Genomic DNA, 14,677 nt, shown 5'->3' on the forward strand with positions numbered 1-14,677 from the left:
AGACTCCTGAAGCCCAGACTCCAGCAGCCCAAACTCCTGCAGCACAGACTCCAGCAGCCAGACTCCATGAGCCCAGACTCCAGCAGCCCAGACTCCAGCAGCCCAGACTCCAGCTGCCCATAATCCAGCAGCCCAGATTCCTGCAGCCCAGACACCAGCAGCCCAGACTCAGCAGCCCAGATTCTTTCAGCCCAGACACCAGCAGCCCAACTCCAGCAGCCCAGTCTCCTTCAGCCCAGACTCCTGCAGCCCAGACTCCAGCAGCCAGACTCCTGCAGACCAGACTCCAGCAGCCCAGACTCCAGCAGCCCAGACTCCAGCAGCCGGACTCCTTCAGCCCAGACTCCTGCAGCCCAGACTTCAGCAGCCCAGACTCCATCAGTCCAGACACCAGCAGCCCAGACTCCAGAAGCCCAGACTCCTGCAGCCAAGACGCCTTCGGCCCAGACTCCAGAAGCCCAGACTCCAGCAGCCCAGACTCCTTCAGCCCAGACTCCAGCATCCAGACACCAGCAGCCCAGACTCCTTCAGCCCAGACTCCAGCATTCAGACTCCTGCAGCCAAGACTCCAGCAGCCCAGACACCAGCAGCCCAGGCTCCAGCAGCCATACTCCTGCAGCCCAGACTCCTTCAGCCCAGACACCAGCAGCCGAGACACCAGCAGCCCAGACTCCAGATGACAGACTCCAGCAGCCCAGACTCCAGCAGCCAGACTCTTTCAGCCCAGACTCCTGCAGCCCAGACTCCTTCAGCTCAGACTCCAGAAGCCCAGACACCTGCAGCCCAGACTCCAGCAGCCCAGTCTCCTTCAGCCCAGACTCCAGCTGACAGACTCCAGCAGCCAGACTCTTTCAGCACAGACTCAAGCAGCCTAGAACCCTTCAGGACAGGCACCAGCAGTCCAGACTCCAGCAGCCCAGACTCCATCAGCCCAGACACCAGCAGCCAAGACACCAGCAGCCCAGACTCCAGCAGCCCAGACTCCAGCAGCTAGACCCCTGCAGCCCAGACTCCAGCAGCCAGACTCCAGCAGCCCAGACTCCAGAAGCCCAGACACCAGGAGCCCAGACTCCTGAAGCCCAGACTCCAGCAGCCCAAACTCCTGCAGCACAGACTCCAGCAGCCAGACTCCATGAGCCCAGACTCCAGCAGCCCAGACTCCAGCAGCCCAGACTCCAGCTGCCCATAATCCAGCAGCCCAGATTCCTGCAGCCCAGACACCAGCAGCCCAGACTCCAGCAGCCCAGATTCTTTCAGCCCAGACACCAGCAGCCCAGACTCCAGCAGCCCAGTCTCCTTCAGCCCAGACTCCAGCAGCCCAGACTCCAGCAGCGAGACTCCTGCAGACCAGACTCCAGCAGCCCAGACTCCAGCAGCCCAGACTCCTGCAGCCCAGACTCCTTCAGCCCAGACTCCTGCAGCCCAGACTTCAGCAGCCCAGACTCCATCAGTCCAGACACCAGCAGCCCAGACTCCAGAAGCCCAGACTCCTGCAGCCAAGACGCCTTCAGCCCAGACTCCAGAAGCCCAGACTCCAGCAGCCCAGACTCCTTCAGCCCAGACTCCAGCATCCAGACTCCAGCAGCCCAGACTCCTTCAGCCCAGACTCCAGCATTCAGACTCCTGCAGCCCAGACTCCAGCAGCCCAGACTCCAGCAGCCCAGGCTCCAGCAGCCATACTCCTGCAGCCCAGACTCCTTCAGCCCAGACACCAGCAGCCGAGACACCAGCAGCCCAGACTCCAGATGACAGACTCCAGCAGCCCAGACTCCAGCAGCCAGACTCTTTCAGCCCAGACTCCTGCAGCCCAGACACCAGCAGCCCAGACTCCAGCAGCACAGACTCCTTCAGCCCAGACTCCTGCAGCCCAGACTCCAGCAGCCAGATTCCTGCAGACCAGACTCCAGCAGCGCAGACACCAGCAGCCCAGGGTCCAGCAGCCAGACTCCTTCAGCCCAGACTCCTGCAGCCCAGACTCCAGCAGCCCAGACTCCAGCAGCCCAGACACCTGCAGCGCAGACTCCTGCAACCCAGACTCCTACAGCCAGACTCCTGCAGCCAGATTCCAGCAGCTTAGACTCCTTCAGCCCAGACACCAGCAGACCAGACTCTAGCATCCTCGACTCCTTCAGCCCAGACTCCTGCAGCCCAGACTCCAGCAGTCCAGACTCCTTCAGCCCAGACACCAGCAGCCAAGCATCCAGCAGCCCAGACTCCAGCAGCCCAGACTCCAGCAGCCAGACTCCTGCAGCCCAGACCTCTTCAGCCCAGACTCCAGCAGCCCAGACTCCAGCAGCCCAGACACCAGCAGCCAAGACTCCAGCAGCCCAGACTCCAGCAGCCCAGACTACAGCAGCTAGACTACTGCAGTCCAGACTCCTGCAGCTCAGACTCCAGCAGTCCAGACTCCAGCAGCCCAGAATCCAGCAGCCCAGTCAGCCGCAGCCTTGACTCCTGCAGCCAGACTGCTGAAGCCCAGACTCCAGCAGCCCAGACTCCAGCAGCCAAACTCCTGCAGCCCAGACTCCTTCAGCTCAGACTCCAGAAGCCCAGACACCTGCAGGCCAGACTCCAGCAGCCCAGACTCCAGCAGCCAAACTCCTGCAGCCCAGACTCCAGCAGTCCAGTCTCCTTCAGCCCAGACTCCAGCATCCAGACTCCAGCAGCCCAGACTCCAGATGCCCAGACTCCTGCAGCCCACACTCCAGCAGCCCAGACACCAGCAGCCCAGACTCAACAGCCAGACTCCTGCAGCCCAGACACCAGCAGACCAGACTCTAGCAGCCTAGACTCCTTCAGCCCAGGCTCCTGCAGCCCAGACTCCAGCAGTCCAGACTCCTTCAGCCCAGACACCAGCAGCCAAGCATCCAGCAGCCCAGACTCCAGCAGCCCAGACTACAGCAGCCCAGAATCCAGCAGCCCAGTCAGCCGCAGCCTTGACTCCTGCAGCCAGACTGCTGAAGCCCAGACTCCAGCAGCCCAGACTCCAGCAGCCAAACTCCTGCAGCCTAGACTCCTTCAGCTCAGACTCCAGAAGCCCAGACACCTGCAGCCCAGACTCCAGCAGTCCAGTCTCCTTCAGCCCAGACTCCAGCATCCAGACTCCAGCAGCCCAGACTCCAGCAGCCCAGACACCAGCAGCCAAGACACCAGCAGCCCAGACTCCAGCAGCCCAGACTCCAGCAGCTAGACCCCTGCAGCCCAGACTCCAGCAGCCAGACTCCAGCAGCCCAGACTCCAGAAGCCCAGACACCAGCAGCCCAGACTCCTGAAGCCCAGACTCCAGCAGCCCAAACTCCTGCAGCACAGACTCCAGCAGCCAGACTCCATGAGCCCAGACTCCAGCAGCCCAGACTCCAGCAGCCCAGACTCCAGCTGCCCATAATCCAGCAGCCCAGATTCCTGCAGCCCAGACACCAGCAGCCCAGACTCCAGCAGCCCAGATTCTTTCAGCCCAGACACCAGCAGCCCAGACTCCAGCAGCCCAGTCTCCTTCAGCCCAGACTCCTGCAGCCCAGACTCCAGCAGCCAGACTCCTGCAGACCAGACTCCAGCAGCCCAGACTCCAGCAGCCCAGACTCCTGCAGCCCAGACTCCTTCAGCCCAGACTCCTGCAGCCCAGACTTCAGCAGCCCAGACTCCATCAGTCCAGACACCAGCAGCCCAGACTCCAGAAGCCCAGACTCCTGCAGCCAAGACGCCTTCAGCCCAGACTCCAGAAGCCCAGACTCCAGCAGCCCAGACTCCTTCAGCCCAGACTCCAGCATCCAGACTCCAGCAGCCCAGACTCCTTCAGCCCAGACTCCAGCATTCAGACTCCTGCAGCCCAGACTCCAGCAGCCCAGACTCCAGCAGCCCAGGCTCCAGCAGCCATACTCCTGCAGCCCAGACTCCTTCAGCCCAGACACCAGCAGCCGAGACACCAGCAGCCCAGACTCCAGATGACAGACTCCAGCAGCCCAGACTCCAGCAGCCAGACTCTTTCAGCCCAGACTCCTGCAGCCCAGACACCAGCAGCCCAGACTCCAGCAGCACAGACTCCTTCAGCCCAGACTCCTGCAGCCCAGACTCCAGCAGCCAGATTCCTGCAGACCAGACTCCAGCAGCGCAGACACCAGCAGCCCAGGGTCCAGCAGCCAGACTCCTTCAGCCCAGACTCCTGCAGCCCAGACTCCAGCAGCCCAGACTCCAGCAGCCCAGACACCTGCAGCGCAGACTCCTGCAACCCAGACTCCTACAGCCAGACTCCTGCAGCCAGATTCCAGCAGCTTAGACTCCTTCAGCCCAGACACCAGCAGACCAGACTCTAGCATCCTCGACTCCTTCAGCCAAGACTCCTGCAGCCCAGACTCCAGCAGCCCAGACTCCTTCAGCCCAGACTCCTGCAGCCCAGACTTAAGCAGCCCAGCCTCCATCAGTCCAGACACCAGCAGCCCAGACTCCAGAAGCCCAGACTCCTGCAGCCAAGACGCCTTCAGCCCAGACTCCAGAAGCCCAGACTCCAGCAGCCCAGACTCCTTCAGCCCAGACTCCAGCATCCAGACTCCAGCAGCCCAGACTCCTTCAGCCCAGACTCCTGCATTCAGACTCCTGCAGCCCAGACTCCAGCAGCCCAGACTCCAGCAGCCCAGGCTCCAGCAGCCATACTCCTGCAGCCCAGACTCCTTCAGCCCAGACACCAGCAGCCGAGACACCAGCAGCCCAGACTCCAGATGACAGACTCCAGCAGCTCAGACTCCAGCAGCCAGACTCTTTCAGCCCAGACTCCTGCAGCCCAGACACCAGCAGCCCAGACTCCAGCAGCACAGACTCCTTCAGCCCAGACTCCTGCAGCCCAGACTCCAGCAGCCAGATTCCTGCAGACCAGACTCCAGCAGCGCAGACACCAGCAGCCCAGGGTCCAGCAGCCAGACTCCTTCAGCCCAGACTCCTGCAGCCCAGACTCCAGCAGCCCAGACTCCAGCAGCCCAGACACCTGCAGCGCAGACTCCTGCAACCCAGACTCCTACAGCCAGACTCCTGCAGCCAGATTCCAGCAGCTTAGACTCCTTCAGCCCAGACACCAGCAGACCAGACTCTAGCATCCTCGACTCCTTCAGCCCAGACTCCTGCAGCCCAGACTCCAGCAGTCCAGACTCCTTCAGCCCAGACACCAGCAGCCAAGCATCCAGCAGCCCAGACTCCAGCAGCCCAGACTCCAGCAGCCAGACTCCTGCAGCCCAGACCTCTTCAGCCCAGACTCCAGCAGCCCAGACTCCAGCAGCCCAGACACCAGCAGCCAAGACTCCAGCAGCCCAGACTCCAGCAGCCCAGACTACAGCAGCTAGACTACTGCAGTCCAGACTCCTGCAGCTCAGACTCCAGCAGTCCAGACTCCAGCAGCCCAGAATCCAGCAGCCCAGTCAGCCGCAGCCTTGACTCCTGCAGCCAGACTGCTGAAGCCCAGACTCCAGCAGCCCAGACTCCAGCAGCCAAACTCCTGCAGCCCAGACTCCTTCAGCTCAGACTCCAGAAGCCCAGACACCTGCAGGCCAGACTCCAGCAGCCCAGACTCCAGCAGCCAAACTCCTGCAGCCCAGACTCCAGCAGTCCAGTCTCCTTCAGCCCAGACTCCAGCATCCAGACTCCAGCAGCCCAGACTCCAGATGCCCAGACTCCTGCAGCCCACACTCCAGCAGCCCAGACACCAGCAGCCCAGACTCAACAGCCAGACTCCTGCAGCCCAGACACCAGCAGACCAGACTCTAGCAGCCTAGACTCCTTCAGCCCAGACTCCTGCAGCCCAGACTCCAGCAGTCCAGACTCCTTCAGCCCAGACACCAGCAGCCAAGCATCCAGCAGCCCAGACTCCAGCAGCCCAGACTACAGCAGCCCAGAATCCAGCAGCCCAGTCAGCCGCAGCCTTGACTCCTGCAGCCAGACTGCTGAAGCCCAGACTCCAGCAGCCCAGACTCCAGCAGCCAAACTCCTGCAGCCCAGACTCCTTCAGCTCAGACTCCAGAAGCCCAGACACCTGCAGCCCAGACTCCAGCAGTCCAGTCTCCTTCAGCCCAGACTCCAGCATCCAGACTCCAGCAGCCCAGACTCCAGCAGCCCAGACACCAGCAGCCAAGACACCAGCAGCCCAGACTCCAGCAGCCCAGACTCCAGCAGCTAGACCCCTGCAGCCCAGACTCCAGCAGCCAGACTCCAGCAGCCCAGACTCCAGAAGCCCAGACACCAGCAGCCCAGACTCCTGAAGCCCAGACTCCAGCAGCCCAAACTCCTGCAGCACAGACTCCAGCAGCCAGACTCCATGAGCCCAGACTCCAGCAGCCCAGACTCCAGCAGCCCAGACTCCAGCTGCCCATAATCCAGCAGCCCAGATTCCTGCAGCCCAGACACCAGCAGCCCAGACTCCAGCAGCCCAGATTCTTTCAGCCCAGACACCAGCAGCCCAGACTCCAGCAGCCCAGTCTCCTTCAGCCCAGACTCCTGCAGCCCAGACTCCAGCAGCCAGACTCCTGCAGACCAGACTCCAGCAGCCCAGACTCCAGCAGCCCAGACTCCTGCAGCCCAGACTCCTTCAGCCCAGACTCCTGCAGCCCAGACTTCAGCAGCCCAGACTCCATCAGTCCAGACACCAGCATCCCAGACTCCAGAAGCCCAGACTCCTGCAGCCAAGACGCCTTCAGCCCAGACTCCAGAAGCCCAGACTCCAGCAGCCCAGACTCCTTCAGCCCAGACTCCAGCATCCAGACTCCAGCAGCCCAGACTCCTTCAGCCCAGACTCCAGCATTCAGACTCCTGCAGCCCAGACTCCAGCAGCCCAGACTCCAGCAGCCCAGGCTCCAGCAGCCATACTCCTGCAGCCCAGACTCCTTCAGCCCAGACACCAGCAGCCGAGACACCAGCAGCCCAGACTCCAGATGACAGACTCCAGCAGCCCAGACTCCAGCAGCCAGACTCTTTCAGCCCAGACTCCTGCAGCCCAGACACCAGCAGCCCAGACTCCAGCAGCACAGACTCCTTCAGCCCAGACTCCTGCAGCCCAGACTCCAGCAGCCAGATTCCTGCAGACCAGACTCCAGCAGCGCAGACACCAGCAGCCCAGGGTCCAGCAGCCAGACTCCTTCAGCCCAGACTCCTGCAGCCCAGACTCCAGCAGCCCAGACTCCAGCAGCCCAGACACCTGCAGCGCAGACTCCTGCAACCCAGACTCCTACAGCCAGACTCCTGCAGCCAGATTCCAGCAGCTTAGACTCCTTCAGCCCAGACACCAGCAGACCAGACTCTAGCATCCTCGACTCCTTCAGCCAAGACTCCTGCAGCCCAGACTCCAGCAGTCCAGACTCCTATCGCCCAGACACCAGCAGCCAAGCATCCAGCAGCCCAGACTCCAGCAGCCCAGACTCCAGCAGCCAGACTCCTGCAGCCCAGACTTCTTCAGCCCAGACTCCAGCAGCCCAGACTCCAGCAGCCCAGACACCAGCAGCCAAGTCTCCAGCAGCCCAGACTCCAGCAGCCCAGACTCCAGCAGCTAGACTACTGCAGTCCAGACTCCTGCAGCTCAGACTCCAGCAGTCCAGACTCCAGCAGCCCAGAATCCAGCAGCCCAGTCAGCCGCAGCCTTGACTCCTGCAGCCAGACTGCTGAAGCCCAGACTCCAGCAGCCCAGACTCCAGCAGCCAAACTCCTGCAGCCCAGACTCCTTCAGCTCAGACTCCAGAAGCCCAGACACCTGCAGGCCAGACTCCAGCAGCCCAGACTCCAGCAGCCAAACTCCTGCAGCCCAGACTCCAGGAGTCCAGTCTCCTTCAGCCCAGACTCCAGCATCCAGACTCCAGCAGCCCAGACTCCAGATGCCCAGACTCCTGCAGCCCACACTCCAGCAGCCCAGACACCAGCAGCCCAGACTCAACAGCCAGACTCCTGCAGCCCAGACACCAGCAGACCAGACTCTAGCAGCCTAGACTCCTTCAGCCCAGACTCCTGCAGCCCAGACTCCAGCAGTCCAGACTCCTTCAGCCCAGACACCAGCAGCCAAGCATCCAGCAGCCCAGACTCCAGCAGCCCAGACTACAGCAGCCCAGAATCCAGCAGCCCAGTCAGCCGCAGCCTTGACTCCTGCAGCCAGACTGCTGAATCCCAGACTCCAGCAGCCCAGACTCCAGCAGCCAAACTCCTGCAGCCCAGACTCCTTCAGCTCAGACTCCAGAAGCCCAGACACCTGCAGCCCAGACTCCAGCAGTCCAGTCTCCTTCAGCCCAGACTCCAGCATCCAGACTCCAGCAGCCCAGACTCCAGCAGCCCAGACACCAGCAGCCCAGACTCAACAGCCAGACTCCTGCAGCACAGCCTCCTTCAGCCCAGACACCAGCAGCCCAGACTCCAGCTGACAGACTCCAGCAGCCCAGACTCCAGCAGCCAGACTCTTTCAGCCCAGACTCCTTCAGCCCAGACTCCTACAGCCCAGACACCAGCAGTCCAGACTCCAGCAGCCCAGACTCCATCCGCCCAGACACCAGCAGCCCAGACTCCTTCAGCCCAGACTCCTGCAGCCCAGACTCCAGCAGCGAGATTCCTGCAGACCAGACTCCAGCAGCCCAGACACCAGCAGCCCAGACTCCAGCAGCCCAGACTCCAGCAGCCAGACCCCTGCAGCCCAGACTCCAGAAGCCCAGACTACAGCAGCCCAGACTCCAGAAGCCCAGACCCCTGCAGCCCAGACTCCAGCAGCCAGACTCCAGCAGCCCAGACTCCAGACGCCCAGACACCAGCAGCCCAGACTCCAGAAGCACAGACTCCAGCAGCCCAAACTCCTGCAGCCCAGACTCAACAGCCAGACTCCTGCAGCCAGACTCTTTCAGCACAGACTCCAGCAGCCTAGAACCCTTCAGGACAGACACCAGCAGTCCAGACTCCAGCAGCCCAGACTCCATCAGCCCAGACACCAGCAGCCCAGACTCCTTCAGCCCAGACTCCTGCAGCCCAGATTCCAGCAGCGAGACTCCTGCAGACCAGACTCCAGCAGCCAAGACACCAGCAGCCCAGACTCCAGCAGCCCAGACTCCAGCAGCCAGACCCCTGCAGCCCAGACTCCAGCAGCCAGACTCCAGCAGCCCAGACTCCAGCAGCCCAGACTCCAGCAGCCAGACCCCTGCAGCCCAGACTCCAGCAGCCAGACTCCAGCAGTCCAGACTCCAGAAGCCCAGACACCAGCAGCCCAGACTCCTGAAGCCCAGACTCCAGCAGCCCAAACTCCTGCAGCACAGACTCCAGCAGCCAGACTCAATGAGCCCAGACTCCAGCAGCCCAGACTCCAGCAGCTCAGACTCCAGCTGCCCATAATCCAGCAGCCCAGATTCCTGCAGCCCAGACTCCAGGAGCCCAGACTCCTGCAGCCCAGACACCAGCAGCCCAGACTCCAGCAGCCCAGATTCTTTCAGCCCAGACACCAGCAGCCCAGACTCCAGCAGCCCAGATTCCAGCAGCCAGACTCCTGCAGACCAGACTCCAGCAGCCCAGACGCCAGCAGCCCAGACTCCAGCAGCCAGACTCCTTCAGCCCAGACTCCTGCAGCCCAGACTCCAGCAGCCAGACTCCTGCAGACCAGACTCCAGCAGCCCAGACTCCAGCAGCCCAGACTCCAGCAGCCAGACTCCTTCAGCCCAGACTCCTGCAGCCCAGACTTCAGCAGCCCAGACTCCATCAGTCCAGACATCAGCAGCCCAGACTCCAGACGCCCAGGCTCCTGCAGCCAAGACGCCTTCAGCCCAGACTCCAGAAGCCCAGACTCCAGCAGCCCAGACTCCTTCAGCCCAGACTCCAGCATCCTGACTCCAGCAGCCCAGACTCCTTCAGCCCTGACTCCAGCATTCAGACTCCTGCAGCCCAGACTCCAGCAGCCCAGACTCCAGCAGCCCAGACACCAGCAGCCCAGGCTCCCGCAGCCATACTCCTGCAGCCCAGACTCCTTCAGCCCAGACACCAGCAGCCGAGACACCAGCAGCCCAGACTCCAGATGACAGACTCCAGCAGCCCAGACTCCAGCAGCCAGACTCTTTCAGCCCAGACTCCTGCAGCCCAGACACCAGCAGCCCAGACTCCAGCAGCCCAGACTCCAGCAGCACAGACTCCTTCAGCCCAGACTCCTGCAGCCCAGACTCCAGCAGCCAGATTCCTGCAGACCAGACTCCAGCAGCCCAGACACCAGCAGCCCAGGGTCCAGCAGCCAGACTCCTTCAGCCCAGACTCCTGCAGCCCAGACTCCAGCAGCCCAGACTCCAGCAGCCCAGACACCTGCTTCGCAGACTTCTGCAACCCAGACTCCTACAGCCAGACTCCTGCAGCCAGATTCCAGCAGCTTAGACTCCTTCAGCCCAGACACCAGCAGACCAGACTCGAGCAGCCTAGACTCCTTCAGCCCAGACTCCTGCAGCCCAGACTCCAGCAGTCCAGACTCCTTCAGCCCAGACACCAGCAGCCCAGACTCCAGCAGCCAGACTCTTTCAGCCCAGACTCCTGCAGCCCAGACACCAGCAGCCCAGACTCCAGCAGCCCAGACTCCAGCAGCACAGACTCCTTCAGCCCAGACTCCTGCAGCCCAGACTCCAGCAGCCAGATTCCTGCAGACCAGACTCCAGCAGCCCAGACACCAGCAGCCCAGGGTCCAGCAGCCAGACTCCTTCAGCCCAGACTCCTGCAGCCCAGACTCCAGCAGCCCAGACTCCAGCAGCCCAGACACCTGCAGCGCAGACTTCTGCAACCCAGACTCCTACAGCCAGACTCCTGCAGCCAGATTCCAGCAGCTTAGACTCCTTCAGCCCAGACACCAGCAGACCAGACTCGAGCAGCCTAGACACCTTCAGCCCATACTCCTGCAGCCCAGACTCCAGCAGTCCAGACTCCTTCAGCCCAGACACCAGCAGCCAAGCATCCAGCAGCCCAGACTCCAGCAGCCCAGACTCCAGCAGCCAGACTCCTGCAGCCCAGACTTCTTCAGCCCAGACTCCAGCAGCCCAGACTCCAGCAGCCCAGACACCAGCAGCCAACACTCCAGCAGCCCAGACTCCAGCAGCCCAGACTACAGCAGCCCAGAATCCAGCAGCCCAGTCAGCCGCAGCCTTGACTCCTGCAGCCAGACTGCTGAAGCCCAGACTCCAGCAGCCCAGACTCCAGCAGCCAAACTCCAGCAGCCCAGACTCCAGATGCCCAGACTCCTGCTGCCCAGACTCCAGCAGCCCAGACACCAGCAGCCCAGACTCCAGATGCCCAGACTCCTGCTGCCCAGACTCCAGCAGCCCAGACACCAGCAGCCCAGACTCAACAGCCAGACTCCTGCAGCCCAGCCTCCTTCAGCCCAGACACCAGCAGCCCAGACTCCAGCTGACAGACTCCAGCAGCCCAGACTCCAGCAGCCAGACTCTTTCAGCCCAGACTCCTTCTGCCCAGATTCCTGCAGCCCAGACACCAGCAGTCCAGACTCCAGCAGCCCAGACTCCATCCGCCCAGACACCAGCAGCCCAGACTCCTTCAGCCCAGACTCCTGCAGCCCAGACTCCAGCAGCGAGACTCCTGCAGACCAGACTCCAGCAGCCCAGACACCAGCAGCCCAGACTCCAGCAGCCCAGACTCCAGAAGCCAGACCCCTGCAGCCCAGACTCCAGCAGCCAGACTCCAGCAGCCCAGACTCCAGAAGCCCAGACTCCAGCAGCCCAGACTCCAGCAGCCCAGACCCCTGCAGCCCAGACTCCAGCAGCCAGACTCCAGCAGCACAGACTCCAGCAGCCAGACTCCTTCAGCCCAGACTCCTGCAGCCCAGACTTCAGCAGCCCAGACTCCATCAGTCCAGTCATCAGCAGCCCAGACTCCAGACGCCCAGACTCCTGCAGCCAAGACGCCTTCAGCCCAGACTCCAGAAGCCCAGACTCCAGCAGCCCAGACTCCAGCATCCAGACTCCAGCAGCCCAGACTCCTTCAGCCCTGACTCCAGCATTCAGACTCCTGCAGCCCAGACTCCAGCATCCCAGACTCCAGCAGCCCAGACACCAGCAGCCCAGGCTCCCGCAGCCATACTCCTGCAGCCCAGACTCCTTCAGCCCAGACACCAGCAGCCGAGACACCAGCAGCCCAGACTCCAGATGACAGACTCCAGCAGCCCAGACTCCAGCAGCCAGACTCTTTCAGCCCAGACTCCTGCAGCCCAGACACCAGCAGCCCAGACTCCAGCAGCCCAGACTCCAGCAGCACAGACTCCTTCAGCCCAGACTCCTGCAGCCCAGACTCCAGCAGCCAGATTCCTGCAGACCAGACTCCAGCAGCCCAGACACCAGCAGCCCAGGGTCCAGCAGCCAGACTCCTTCAGCCCAGACTCCTGCAGCCCAGACTCCAGCAGCCCAGACTCCAGCAGCCCAGACACCTGCAGCGCAGACTTCTGCAACCCAGACTCCTACAGCCAGACTCCTGCAGCCAGATTCCAGCAGCTTAGACTCCTTCAGCCCAGACACCAGCAGACCAGACTCGAGCAGCCTAGACTCCTTCAGCCCAGACTCCTGCAGCCCAGACTCCAGCAGTCCAGACTCCTTCAGCCCAGACACCAGCAGCCCAGACTCCAGCAGCCAGACTCTTTCAGCCCAGACTCCTGCAGCCCAGACACCAGCAGCCCAGACTCCAGCAGCCCAGACTCCAGCAGCACAGACTCCTTCAGCCCAGACTCCTGCAGCCCAGACTCCAGCAGCCAGATTCCTGCAGACCAGACTCCAGCAGCCCAGACACCAGCAGCCCAGGGTCCAGCAGCCAGACTCCTTCAGCCCAGACTCCTGCAGCCCAGACTCCAGCAGCCCAGACTCCAGCAGCCCAGACACCTGCAGCGCAGACTTCTGCAACCCAGACTCCTACAGCCAGACTCCTGCAGCCAGATTCCAGCAGCTTAGACTCCTTCAGCCCAGACACCAGCAGACCAGACTCGAGCAGCCTAGACTCCTTCAGCCCAGACTCCTGCAGCCCAGACTCCAGCAGTCCAGACTCCTTCAGCCCAGACACCAGCAGCCAAGCATCCAGCAGCCCAGACTCCAGCAGCCCAGACTCCAGCAGCCAGACTCCTGCAGCCCAGACTTCTTCAGCCCAGACTCCAGCAGCCCAGACTCCAGCAGCCCAGACACCAGCAGCCAACTCTCCAGCAGCCCAGACTCCAGCAGCCCAGACTACAGCAGCCCAGAATCCAGCAGCCCAGTCAGCCGCAGCCTTGACTCCTGCAGCCAGACTGCTGAAGCCCAGACTCCAGCAGCCCAGACTCCAGCAGCCAAACTCCTGCAGCCCAGACTCCTTCAGCTCAGACTTCAGAAGCCCAGACAACTGCAGCCCAGACTCCAGCAGTCCAGTCTCCTTCAGCCCAGACTCCAGCATCCAGACTCCAGCAGCCCAGACTCCAGATGCCCAGACTCCTGCAGCCCAGACTCCAGCAGCCCAGACACCAGCAGCCCAGACTCAACAGCCAGATTCCTGCAGCCCAGCCTCCTTCAGCCCAGACACCAGCAGCCCAGACTCCAGCTGACAGACTCCAGCAGCCCAGACTCCAGCAGCCAGACTCTTTCAGCCCAGACTCCTTCTGCCCAGATTCCTGCAGCCCAGACACCAGCAGTCCAGACTCCAGCAGCCCAGACTCCATCCGCCCAGACACCAGCAGCCCAGACTCCTTCAGCCCAGACTCCTGCAGCCCAGACTCCAGCAGCGAGACTCCTGCAGACCAGACTCCAGCAGCCCAGACACCAGCAGCCCAGACTCCAGCAGCCCAGACTCCAGAAGCCAGACCCCTGCAGCCCAGACTCCAGCAGCCAGACTCCAGCAGCCCAGACTCCAGAAGCCCAGACTCCAGCAGCCCAGACTCCAGCAGCCCAGACCCCTGCAGCCCAGACTCCAGCAGCCAGACTCCAGCAGCACAGACTCCAGAAGCCCAGACACCAGCAACCCAGACTCCAGAAGCCCAGACTCCAGCAGCCCAAACTCCTGCAGCCCAGACTCAACAGCCAGACTCCTGCAGCCCAGCCTGCTTCAGCCCAGACACCAGCAGCCCAGACTCCAGCTGACAGACTCCAGCAGCCCAGACTCCAGCAGCCAGACTCTTTCAGCACAGACTCCAGCAGCCTAGAACCCTTCAGGACAGACACCAGCAGTCCAGACTCCAGCAGCCCAGACTCCAGATGCCCAGACTCCTGCAGCCCAGACTCCAGCAGCCCAGACACCAGCAGCCCAGACTCAACAGCCAGATTCCTGCAGCCCAGCCTCCTTCAGCCCAGACACCAGCAGCCCAGACTCCAGCTGACAGACTCCAGCAGCCCAGACTCCAGCAGCCAGACTCTTTCAGCCCAGACTCCTTCTGCCCAGATTCCTGCAGCCCAGACACCAGCAGTCCAGACTCCAGCAGCCCAGACTCCATCCGCCCAGACACCAGCAGCCCAGACTCCTTCAGCCCAGACTCCTGCAGCCCAGACTCCAGCAGCGAGACTCCTGCAGACCAGACTCCAGCAGCCCAGACACCAGCAGCCCAGACTCCAGCAGCCCAGACTCCAGAAGCCAGACCCCTGCAGCCCAGACTCCAGCAGCCAGACTCCAGCAGCCCAGACTCCAGAAGCCCAGACTCCAGCAGCCCAGACTCCAGCAGCCCAGACCCCTGCAGCCCAGACTCCAGCAGCCAGAC

The sequence above is a fragment of the Scyliorhinus torazame genome, chromosome 30, assembly GCF_047496885.1.
Source record: "Scyliorhinus torazame isolate Kashiwa2021f chromosome 30, sScyTor2.1, whole genome shotgun sequence".
Classification (NCBI taxonomy): Eukaryota; Metazoa; Chordata; class Chondrichthyes; order Carcharhiniformes; family Scyliorhinidae; genus Scyliorhinus; species Scyliorhinus torazame.